Below are 13,479 nucleotides of genomic sequence, written 5' to 3' on the forward strand. Positions count from 1 at the left end.
TCTGAAATGCGTGTAGAATAAAGTGTGAAACATCATATTTTAGACACGCATCACATACTCCAACAATCTTCCACTTGTCCGAGACAAGTGTGCGTCACCAATTCTCTTGTCCTATTACAATCTCCCACTCAATGTAAGGTGTCTTGCAGGTCGTACTTGCATTTGATCATATCTTGAGTGGTTTCCTCGATCTGGAGAGTAACTGTCTGACCGGAATTATCTACCGTAGATACCTTCCGAGCGTGGGCATGCATTTTTAGTTCACTACTCCTCGAGTGGTCCTGAGATTTCAAACAACCCTGACAAGGGGTGGACAATTCCTATCGCACTATTCCCTTCATATAGCCATAGTTCATCATGACCCAAAATATACTCATTTGACTTCAGTTACGACAGTCGTAGAGTATAAATTAAAGCCAATCAGAAACTTGTGCCAACTTGGGCGAATAGTCTCTAGTCAAAAGAATTGACTCATAAGAATACTATGGCAGCTCTTGCCACGACCAGGCTTTATGAATTTCCAGAACTCTATAAGCGGTCACTGCCCGACAGAGTGTCCCATACAGTCTATCTATGTGATCCACTAGTCATCCCATATGACCCTATGGTACTTGAACTTGCCATCAATCGCATCACACTCTAGTCACTTCGATACGTCACCTCCTTTAAGTAACCAGGGGCATATACTATATTAATCCAGTTCACTTCAATGGGGATCACTATTGTGTAAACAATCCATTTGTATATAACAAAGTAATGGATGAGTTTAAAGAAACTCAAACGATAAATGCGATTATCATATATGAATAATCAATACCTTATTACTACTTCATATCTTATAATCTATAGTGTATGTTTTACACTAGTTAAATTGCAATGAAAGTTTGGTAAGTGGATGTACCAAGTATCCATACATTCCAACTTTATGAATTGCAATTTCCTTCTATTCAAGGTTATTTCTAATGACATGAATTTATCTAAGTAAATGTCTAGTCTTCTTACTAGACTTGGGCTCTTATACTTTGAAGATGCTCCCATTGTTATCATATAACTTGTGATAAAGTCTATGGTAGAGGGATCTAATCTTACTCCCTATGTTGACCATGTTATCACAATGTACTTAGATTCTATTTGTAGAACTTGCAATGGTTGAAACTAAAACATTTCTCTAGTCACTTTCTCCTAAGTCAATAAAATCAGCCTAGGATTTCGATAAATCCTTATAGGTTTGGAAACTAGAGTTTGTGTAACCCTTCAACACACAACTTAGTATATCATCCAAACATAAGAACGAGTCCTCAATTCTCCTCAAGAATCTTAAAGCATGTTCTTTAAGGCTTTCAAAAGACCTTCATTCGAATTAACTTGTTATTGACTTATTATGCTCCAAGCATATAATTCATCACGGCATGTGCATATAATAGCATACACGATCGTTCTAATGGCGGAAACATTAGCAATCGATTTCATGCGATCAACAACTTATTAGGTTCAGTGAATGACTATGACTCTATCATAGTAATTCCACTTTCATCAATATGAATAACCTTCTTAACCTTGTTGATGTTAAATAGATCAAGAATCTTATCAATATAGGATACTTATCTAAGTGTCAATCCAAATTCCCTATGTCATAATAGCTTTCGAATTTTTGGAATGCAATATGTCATCTTTCATTGACAATTAAAAATTTAAACAATCCTTCATCAATGGTAGTGTTAGCTTAATATTCTCAATGAGTAATATGACATCAATATGGAAGACAATATCTCCCACTGAATTTCATGTCTATACATGGCGATCTTGACTCCCACTCAAATCCATGTCTACATATGGCTTCTCGACTATTCGGGTGAAATCGTTTTCTTTTCACATGATTGAAAGGATCATTACTATCTTAAGTGATATTTAAAACTTTGTGTTCTCATTTCTAAATACCCATTTAGAAATTGGTTTTAACATCTAGCTTGATCATACAAACTATGAGGTGTAGCAATGATAACATGGATCTTAGAATAGTTACACGTTAACTTAGCTTTTGTAGACATCTTTTATGTCTGTCTATGCAAATTTTAAACAGATTTACCCTTTTGCACAGATTTAACTTTGGTTCATACGGCTCTTATGTAAAATAGAATTGAGTTTACTTGATACAACCACTTTATAACCTTATTATGTAAAGAACATTTTCTTTTGGTCTCCTCACTAGTCTAAAGATTTACCTAAGAAAGCTTTCTTTTGGTCTCCTCACATGTCACGAGTTTCACTTAAGAACGCTTTCTTTTGGTCTCTTCACTAGTTCCCAACTAGTTGTATGTTTGTTGCTATTTTTTCTCTCACTCTATCTTTTGAAAAATAGATCTATTTTTCTTCAAAGATAGCCTAATAAGCAACAAACAATTTCAGACTTATGTTTGTGAAGGAAGATTCTATTGACATTATATAATAATTGTTAATAGAACTTTAATAGATGACTCTTTTGTAAAGACATTATAATCTAGTTTCAAAGTAGATTAGTCCTTATAGAGTAAAGGATTGGACTCATATCCATGTCATATACAATCTTAAGGTCTTCAGCTATCCCATAGCTCGTATGGAGTCTTATAAGTGGTCTCAAGTCATAGCTATAAGTGATGTAGCCAATTGGTTTATAAAATTTCCCCTTTTTAGAGTTCAAATAACTCTTTTTGACTTTATAATCATTCTTTATTATATCAAATAAGATGTGATATTAAGTCACAAAAGCATAAGTGAGAATTAAATTCGCAGCTTATGAACTAATTACAATGATCACATCGTTGTAATTCTTTTATGATTAGATTAAGTCAACATAATTTATGTTTTGATATGAAAGGTGTATAATGACAAGTTTTAGAACAAAAAAATTCCCATAATCCGAGTGACTTGGGTTGCAAACCAAACCACTAAAATTCAAATACAACTTCTTGTTCTTGAAAACAAAAGGAAATAAACTAATTTCCATGTCTAACAAGGAAATTAAAGAGTTCTAAAACAACAACTTCAAAATACAACAATAAAACGAAGACTATCAAATAAGGCCAAGCTTCCATAGGTCTTCTACTATGGGCGGCTACTCTAGCTTCCCTTGAAGAGCCTCCTTAGGCTTGCTTGTCTTTGCCTTTGTCTTTGCTCGGATGGCCTTAAAAACAAATTAAAAAGGGTAAGAATCACAACTTGTATCCAAATACCAAAGTTGAGATTGAATTTCAAAACATAAATTATAGTGAGAATTTTATTTATTACATACTGGAACAATCTTTCCAGTTTTGATATCTCCAAGATACTTCGGACAATTCCTCTTCCAATGTCCTATGCCATTACAATAATGGCATTTGTCTTCGGAAGTAGCACCCTTTTTGGAAAAGCTTTTCTCAATTGTTTTTCCTTTTCCTTTGAAGGAAGTGGGTTTCTTGCTCTTATTAGTACTCCTCTTAAATTTCCCTTTGCTCTTGTTGTTAATTGCGAGCACATCCTTGGTTGAGCTAACATTAAGACCCATATCTCTCACGGCTTGCACAAGAAATTTGTGCAATTCATGGAGAGAAGTCTTCATGTTTTGCATATTGTAGTTTACCCTAAACTACATATATGCTTTAACTTTGTTCAAGGAATGTAAAACTCAGTCTAACCTTTTGGCCCTCTTTGATCTTGATTTCGAAAAACGCGGAGGCCGCCTCATATTGGATGATCCTAGGAGCTTACGAAAACATGGTCACAAGCTTGGTATAGATCTCATAGGCCGTGCTCATCTTAATAGGACTCCTTTGGAGATCGGGCTCCATAGAGAAAATCAAGACGTTCTTGATAGCGGCCGACTCTTTGAGGTAGGCCTCATAGGCTTCCCTTAAGGCGGCGGTTGACCTAGTAGTAGGTGTGGTGGGAGCGGCTTCGGTAAGGTAACGAAGCTTGTCGTCACCTTTCGCGGCCAAACGGAGTTGCGCATTCCAATCGGCGAAGTTAGAACCATTCTTTTCAAGTTTACATCGATCCATAAAGATTGGAGCCAAGAAGCATTGGGGAGTGGTGGAGCGTTTGCGCTAGTTGACGCGGATGAAATTGGAGTCGACATTGCAAACTAATCAAATTGACTACAAAATAGAAAATGAAAGAAGTATAAACATTTATCGTCTTAAAACTTGTAAATATTTTTAAACAAGTTCAACATTTATATAGTGACCTCTACCCAACTATAATAAATGATTCCGAGATCCATCTTTATACAAATACGAGCACGGGGAAACCGATACATCTCATACTCATACAAATTTGGTGAATTAACTCTTTAATTGATTCTACTTTAGAACTCTCGGTCGATGTTTTTCATAAAACCCATATCTAGACACAAAACATAAGACCAGTCATAATATCCCGTTGAGACCAACCAAATTTCGCGTGTAATAATGTTTTATTACCCCACTTACCCAATGACAAATGAAGGCACCTTGGGAAAACCGAACCTACCCCCAAATGTCACGGGGAGTCATGCGTCCTACTATTTGGTAAGGCTAAGTCTCAATATTTTAAAAGTAAAAGTCTTCTCAATTTATTATCTATCAATTTTAAGTGAACTAAAAGATGAATTCTTGATAATTATAATTGACACGATCGTTGACTCGATATGATATGCATGTGTTGTTATGGCGATTTGGCAATGCATGCAACATATTAAAAGAAATGCAAAACAATAAATTCCTAGTATGGCCTTCCTAAAATAGAAAATCAAATAATCTATTACTAATTCGGAAATCAACTCCTTTGGTCCCTTGAATCTTCAAGTGGCACGCCTCCCTAGAACACCGTCTTCGTCGGAACACCTTTCCGAATGGCACCGTCTTAAAGGAACTTTGGAATTACAAATAATAATAAAAATACAAAGCTATTCCTATTATACATTTGTAAAATGAAAAAACTAGTAAAAATAAAAGTGATACGAGATCACATTAAATTACAACCGAATCAATATCCCCTTACATTACGGGCAATATTGATTAAAATCTAAGGTCATACTAAGATAAAATTACATAATCCAAAACTATATAAATCAAATATGACATTTAACAATGAAATATGCAGCGTTATAATATGTGTCTATCATGCCAAATTATGTGCCAAATCGCCCTATTTGACTTATATCGATTATATAACCCGATTTTATGGAAATTCATGATTTTAACTTATTAAAATCGCTAAATAACACTAAAATCTAATTTCATTCCAAGTTAATTATCCTAACACTCTTAGGACTCAAAAATTAGTCATTACTCAATTTTTGACAATAATTCAACTTGACATAATTTTATGCTCATTTTGACCCTAAAATCATAACATTTATGAAATAAATCCAAATTAAATTACAATAATTTTAAAATTTTAATTTTAAATTTTTGAACATTCTGGAATATATCCATGACACACATAATGTTAAAAATCATGGTTAAAAATTTTCAAATTTATTTTGAGAAAAAGTAGTTGCGATTTATCCGTTTTATCAAATGAAACATCTAAAGCATACAAAAATTAATCTAATTAATTTTATAACTTAAGATCTGATAAGTGGGATATAAATGCAACCTATACTAATTTTTTCATGCCATGTAAAATTTGTTTTAGCTATTTTTGCTAAAATTGTCACTATTTATGTTATTTTTACTCTAAAAATTCATAAATCATGCAAAATGAATCAAGTTCATCTCAAATTTTACACACAGTGAGTAAAATATGCATGTGACAACATATTAAAATTTCATAGCTAATTTCGAAGTTTAACTATTTTTAACCATTTTACCTCCTTTTAATCCATTTTTATCTCATAAAATCATAAATCATGCAAAATAAATCAGATTTATACGAAATTTGACATACAATAGATAAAATACGCATGTGAGGTCATATAAAAATTTCAAGGTCAGAAACTAAGTTAACTATTTTTAGCATTTTAATTACCATTTTAAGCATTAAAATGTAATAAAATCACTAAAAATTATTAAAATGAGCAATAAAATACCATAAATCATAAAAATGACCTAAATACATTTTAAGACCAGAATATACAACATGCATTAATATTTTGTTGCTTTATCTAATAAATCACAAATTTTTTGTGTTAATTAAGTTACTAATAACTTGAAAAAACTATAAATCGATTATGCATGCAACATCCTATGCTCTGATACCAATTGTTAGGTTCATATACCTCTTATAAGAGATTTATTATAGTGAACTAATGTAATACCCCGTATTTTATATAATCGATTAAACGGATATTATTATATATTAATATTATACATTTTATATTGGTTGCATCGTAATATCGTGAATGTTATTAAGTCGGGTTTAGATCGTATATGTTGAGTCGGGCTACATCACATTTTTTCTTTTGGGTCAAGAATTACCCATCTACATTTACCCAACGACCATACCCGTTTAACCCATTTGCCCTACCCGGAACATGTAACCACCATTTACCCTAAACCTAATCTAAGAGTCGCTCTCCCTCTCCCCTCTTTTCATTTTATCATTCATAAAACCATTTCTAAACCTAGAGAAAGGGAGAGGAAGAAGAATTGTCGAGCCTTTCATTTGATTGAAGATTTCTCATCGATTTCAACCTAATTCGATTTCCCTGTTTGTAAGTCGATTTCATTCCATTGTTTATACTGTTTTAATATGTTCGTCTTCAAAAAGTTTGAAAAGAGAGTCCTGTTTATTTGATGTCTAGTTTATGCATATAAAATCTCGTAGTTAAATTCTTTATGGTTTGTCCTAGGTGATTTATTTATGAACATGTCGCTGAAAAGTCCGCGAATCTGATTTGGTTGTGGAAAATGATTTGAAACCCTAATTTTTATGTCGATTCAGTTATGAGGCTTCTTCATACATCATCTTTGTATAGTCTAGATGATAATAGGATTTGGAATTACTGCAAAATAATGTTTTAAACTCGTTTTATGAATCAATACTTTTTATGCGACGGTTTCTGTAAGTTTTTGGAAATCAGTCTGAAAACTCTTGATAAGTTTGGAATTTGAGAAAAACACGTTAGATATAATTTGTAGCTAAGACTTATGGGGTTCCAATCCAATTGGCCTTGTATCAATTTGATTTTTCTGGAATTAGTTATGTATTTTATTCCGAGTCTGTCATGTGCTGGAAAATCAGGAAAAATCGTGTTTGTTCTTTAAGTTGATATTCCTAATAAGTTATGATGAGTCTAGGTTATGTGCATGATTATTTGATTGAGTAGGTGGTAATTATACATAATTATGTTATGTAGGTGATGGATATGTGAAGGATCATAATTGATTGCTTGTGTGCTTGGATTGCGAAAAGGTAGGGAAATACACTTGACTTATTATCGTTGTTGTTGAATTGTGTTGACTTGTTTGTGTTTCATACGACCAAACTGTGAACGTTGACGTGATTCGTGGTTGTTGATTCATGTTATGATTCATATCCTAGAATGTGCTTGACTGAATTGATCGTATTGAGTATATTATCACAACATTCGGTAACCGGCATGATTCTATAATTTACCAGTTCAATGATATACGTATTGTGTTGCATTAATTTCTTGAGTATTCATATGCATTGGAGATGGAGGATGTTGTGGTGACGTGGTGTGGTGATGATGATGTTGTGATAAGGCCCAGGCGGGTTCTACAGGACTTGGCCTGAGTATATTATCACAACATTCGGTAACCGACATGATTCTATGATTTACCAGTTCAATGATATACGTATTGTGTTGCATTAATTTCTTGAGCATTCATATGCATTGGAGATGGAGGATGTTGTGGTGACGTGGTGTGGTGATGATGATGTTGTGATAAGGCCCGGGCGGGTTCTGCAGACTTGCCCTGGTGTCCTCACCGGAGCCGCGGATCGGCTACGGTCGATATATAGTCTACCGGGGATCGGTATGGCTGGGTTGTACGGGTTATGAGATATGAGTTGAGATGGAGGTGGAGGTGACGGAGGAGCATGCATATCATATTTTGTTGTTTCATTATATTCCCTACTCAACCTCGTGGTTGACCCTGTGAATTCGTGAACACCTGTGATGACCCAAATATTGGCGAGCAGACTTGACAGGTTTATGAGATAGGATGGGAGCTTGATGGGCGTGAGACACTGGATCAGAAGACTTAGTAGCTAGATCATCATTTAGAAGACTTTCACTTTTATTTATGTTAGTTCTTTGTAATTTGATGTAAATGAGGTTTTGTAAAAAGTTAAGTTAAAGAAATTATGTAATTTGCCTTGGAGTTTAATTTGTTATTCACTACCTCGGGAAACCGAGATGGTAACAGTCCGGTTTATTAGGGAATGTCTTGCTAGAGGCTCCTTTATAAATCGGGGTGTTACAAAGTGGTATCAGAGAGAACGATCCTCAGGCCTAAACCAATGAACCCAATGAACGTAGGATGTGTCTAAATAAAATGAACCCCTGGGAATAAACTGTTAGGAGCTCACAGTGCGGTTAAGAAGGCGCCCTTAATGCGTGCTCTTTTGCCCTCTCGATTTTGAACCGGGTAACCCGAGATAAATTGAGTGAATGGGGTAGTTAGAAGGAAAACCTTGGATATAATCGAGTGGGTGTACACCTTAAGACCTATATATTCTAACCACTCTGCAAGACAACGTTACGGTAAGTATTTTGTATGAATGATGACGTGATCATATGATGTTGTGGAGATGAGAAATAAATTTTCGTGTTCAGGTTGATAATCAATGAAGTGTTGGATTGTGGTAATCGTGAGCGTAGAAATAATTGCGAATTGATGATATTTATCTGGATGGATGTTGAATGACGTGTTGATAGTGCTATTATGTCTAATGATATGCGGTTATGTGATCCCGAAGCCATGCTAGTATAGTATTGTGATAGTAATCAGAAACACTATTGAATTGCATGTTTCTAGTCATAGCAATCGTGATTTAGATGTAAGGAGTAGATCGGGATGCGAAGGGATTCTATGGGATAGATGTTTACGTAAGTACAAAGTGTGAGATTTAAGTTGGGATGGGTTAGTATACATAGTATGTTCATAAGAGCTTGTAACATAGTAAAGAATGACCTAGTGCTGAAACTCGTTTTGTTTGATTTTACTCTTTAATTGACCTTACTGCCATTTCTTTTCTGTTTATTGCCTATGGATGAAAATGTTATGGGAGATAGCCTCGGCAGTTAGTGTTCATTTGGCGTTGGTTTCATGCTTATAGGATATACGGATTAGGAGTAATAAATATTTTAGTGGGCTGTGGTCAGGAAGTTCCTGTGCAGTGATGTTTTGACCAACGATTTTGTAAAAATCCTCATTTAAATTGTATTAATAATTTTTGCATAATTCCAAATCCATCGATCAGAAGATTCGCATATGTTTTCAAATTGATAAGCCACGAAAATTCTTGATGCATCTATATTAAATGGTAAGTTTTGCAAACTGACCCAAGTTTCGGACCAATTGCTGTCACATACTTGTTTGGACCAACTGAGTTGTAAAATTCTTTAAAAATGGAATTCTTGAGCTTTGGACCTCATTCTTTTTCTCACGAATTATTAACTCTCTGTATGTTATAAAAAGTAATATAACTCAAGTTTTCGTTGAACGGTTATTTATTCGTGATTTTTGGAAGTTACAACGTGAATCATAACTTTTAAAATGTGAATTCTATGTTGAGTTTTCATACAGTTGTTCGATTATTTCATGAGCCTTATTAATGTGAAATTATAGTGTCCTTATATGATGATAGTAGCACACATATTCATTGGTTATGTGTCTTAACAAGTGATAAAAAAAAATTAAAGTTTAGTTTATAACATTGTTGGCATGATAGTATGTGTGAAATTGAATAGCTTAATCTGATCCTGAATCGAGGGTGAAATATTTTATACAAGTCCAGTTGTTGCATATTTTATATATGTTTGGCATGTTGTAATATCTCTGGTGTGTTCATCATATTTGTATAGTGGTCGGATATATATAAATATAAAACTATATTGTCATATCTTGGTAAAGTTGGTGCCGTTAAATGTTAACTTGATTGTTCTAATATACTCGCGTGAATATTTATAATAATTATGTTTAAATGTTTACACATGGATGGTAGTAATGAGTATGTCTAAATGTTCACACATGTAGGATGTCATCTGAGTTCTCATGTCTTTTATGTGAGTCTGTGTGCCTATAGTTATATTTATTACTTTCATTGCATTAATTTATTTCAGTTGAACCTAAACTTATGATATGATAATAAAATAGTGTTGTTGTTCCTTATTGGATATGTTCATAGTTGTATTGTCATGAAATGCTAAGGTGATTGTTGCAATTGTCACGATATTTGAAATATAGTTGATATAGTTACGATATAGCTACGATATTTGAAATATATTCTCGAACCGTCGAATTATAATGAGATAACCCTTTGATGATTCACAAGTCATGCGTATGTTTAAATGATAGTCGTTATAGTTACGTTTAATTGAGCGGCGAGTTGCCTATTTGTTCAAACCGTGCAAACCAGAGAGCTTGTTCACCTTGCTAATCTTTTGTCATAGATAATGTTTTACAAGTTATATGATGGTATATGTACATGTTTAAGTTGTCTATGCGATATCTTTTATTTTTTTTTGCTGAAAATGAATTATACTGAGTTGATGGATACAATTGAATGGTATGGTTGCTAAAATGTTAAACATATGTGTGATATGGAAGTAATTTTGTTGTTATTGGGAATCATATGTCTGTTTCTTTTACTGGGAGGTGTGATATGTTTCATAACTGATGTGGTGGAAACCGTGTGATAATCTAGATTATGAGTTCTAAGTATGTTGTTGAGTGTTGTATTCATCGGTCTAATTCTTGACCTGGGTTAGTAAGTAAGTAAATGGTTGTATGGACATGTATGGGTTAGTAAGTGTGTACTATCTAAAAGGTCTCCGATTAAATGCTGTAGTCGTATTAGCCATGAATATAACTGAGTAAAGAAGTGCAACTAAAATCCTGATGTTGAAGTAATAGTCGTTCATTAGTAAAGATAGGACTGAAATGAATAAGATGAACCTGTAAATTATGAAATATGAGTCGACACCTAAGCTTGTATTGTTTGAAGGAATTGAATTAAGTTTATCTGATTTTGAGTTTCGTAGTAAGCTGTAAATGGATTCTATGGACGGCTCTGTTACAAGATTTATGTTAAGAAAGTTATTCACCGTCCAGTATGAAAGTAAAAGTTTTGAAAATGAAATTAAATTTTGTCGTGTGAGTATAAATTCGGAATGAGATTTCCAGCCAGTGTTTGGTTGTATGGTTTCATGATATTTGCTAGTCTGTAGGAATGAAGCTAGAACGGAGTCACAAATAGTGGGTTAATTTGGTCATGTTGTTTGTTCATGTAGTGAATTGGTGGGTTGTGGTTAGTTACGAATGTCAAAACGGGAAATGTAATGTGGTGATTAAAGTGAGTTGTGTGTTAACATGGTATGTTGATATTAACATGATGTGTAATGAATATTTGTAGAATTGGTGTAGTTATATACATTTAATCTTTTATGTCATTGTGTTGGGTGCAGTTTAAAAATATTTAACAACAAGAACAAAATTTTATGTATGATAGTCTTGTATGTTAACTTTCCAATATCGCTGTTTACTCGCTTGATTGACTCGACCAATAAGTTTGTAAAATTTGCCAATCAATGTGCATTCGTCATTCGTGAATAAATCCCAACCCTTTGTTATGAGGATTAAAGATATTTCTAGGACGATAAGTGCTGCGAAACTGGTTGTCTTCATTTTATGGGTGCTTCTGTGTCTTGACCTAAATCGGTACAGTTATGTAAAGGAAAGTCAGACTGGACCTATTAGGTTACAAATTTTCATAAATCGATTTATTAAGTTTTGACCCTAATTCTTTTCTTATGTTGATTGATTCCCTATGTTTCTAAGGTATGGGATTACAATGATTAGTGAAATGAATAATTACTAATGATTTTACTGGTAACCTTGTAAAGCATTGTTCCATTCATAATTTGATTATTCACATGAATAAATATTACCAATATTTCTTGGAAAATATGCTGCCACGAGAATACGCCGGATAGAATTATCGTGGTATGTTACGTTAGTGATCTTGCTTAGTAACCTTGATGAAACGATGCTATTTGACATGAACCATATGTGAGCACCTAGGCATCTTCATCTTTGTAACCTGAGTAGTAATGTATAAATTAGATTGACAAGCAGATCCTGTGAATGTTATTGCATGTATTGATTGATATGAAGAGTGTTTAGATTAATACTGAAATGTCTTAAGTTATTTAACGGGGCTTTTGCTCCGATACGTGGCGATGTCTTTGCAGCAGCGATGAATCGTAGCTTCCTTGAGAGAGCTTGTATATTGATTGTCTTTAGTAGGGATTAGTTAACTTGAGCGTGAGTTGTGAATCTTTTATCCTCATTCATTGTTAGCGTAGTTTGAGAACTTTTGTTATAATAATGAAGGTTACGGGGACGTAACCATGTTTAAGGAGGGTAGGATTGTAAAATCTTATACCTTCAGTGTGATTTCTCGGTTTGGCTATATTGGTTATGCGTTATGTGGGTTATGTTGGAGTATTTCATGATGTGTTTTTATTTATGGTTAAAATTGGGGGCGAAGTTTATTTTAAGGAGGGTGGAATGTAATGCTGCGTTTAATATTCAATTTGGTGGGTGCCTTACATACTTTTGTATATGCGTTTCATAATTCGTTTGCGTTGGTTGGTAGGAGAGGGTAAACTTCGGGACGAAGTTTCTTTTAAGGAGGGTAGACTGTAATACCCCGTATTTTATATAATCGATTAAACGGATATTATTATATATTAGTATTATACATTTTATATTGGTTGCATCGTAATATCGTGAATGTTATTAAGTCGGGTTTAGATCGTATATGTTGAGTCGGGCTACATCACATTTTGTCTTTTGGGTCAAGAATTACCCATCTACATTTACCCAACGATCATACCCGTTTAACCCATTTGCCCTACCCGGAACATGTAACCACCATTTACCCTAAACCTAATCTAAGAGCCGCTCTCCCTCTCCCCTTTTTTCATTTTATCATTCATAAAACCATTTCTAAACCTAGAGAAAGGGAGAAGAAGAAGAATTGTCGAGCCTTTCATTTGATTGAAGATTTCTCATCGATTCCAACCTAATTCGATTTCCCTGTTTGTAAGTCGATTTCATTCCATTGTTTATAATGTTTTAATTTGTTCGTCTTCAAAAAGTTTGAAAAGAGAGTCCTGTTTATTTGATGTTTAGTTTATGCATATAAAATATCGTAGTTAAATTGTTTATGGTTTGTCCTAGGTGATTTATTTATGAACATGTCGCTGAAAAGTCCGCGAATCTGATTTGGTTGTGGAAAATGATTTGAAACCCTAATTTTTATGTCGATTCAGTTATAGGCTTCTTC

This window comes from Silene latifolia, chromosome Y (assembly GCF_048544455.1).
Source record: "Silene latifolia isolate original U9 population chromosome Y, ASM4854445v1, whole genome shotgun sequence".
Taxonomy (NCBI): domain Eukaryota; kingdom Viridiplantae; phylum Streptophyta; class Magnoliopsida; order Caryophyllales; family Caryophyllaceae; genus Silene; species Silene latifolia.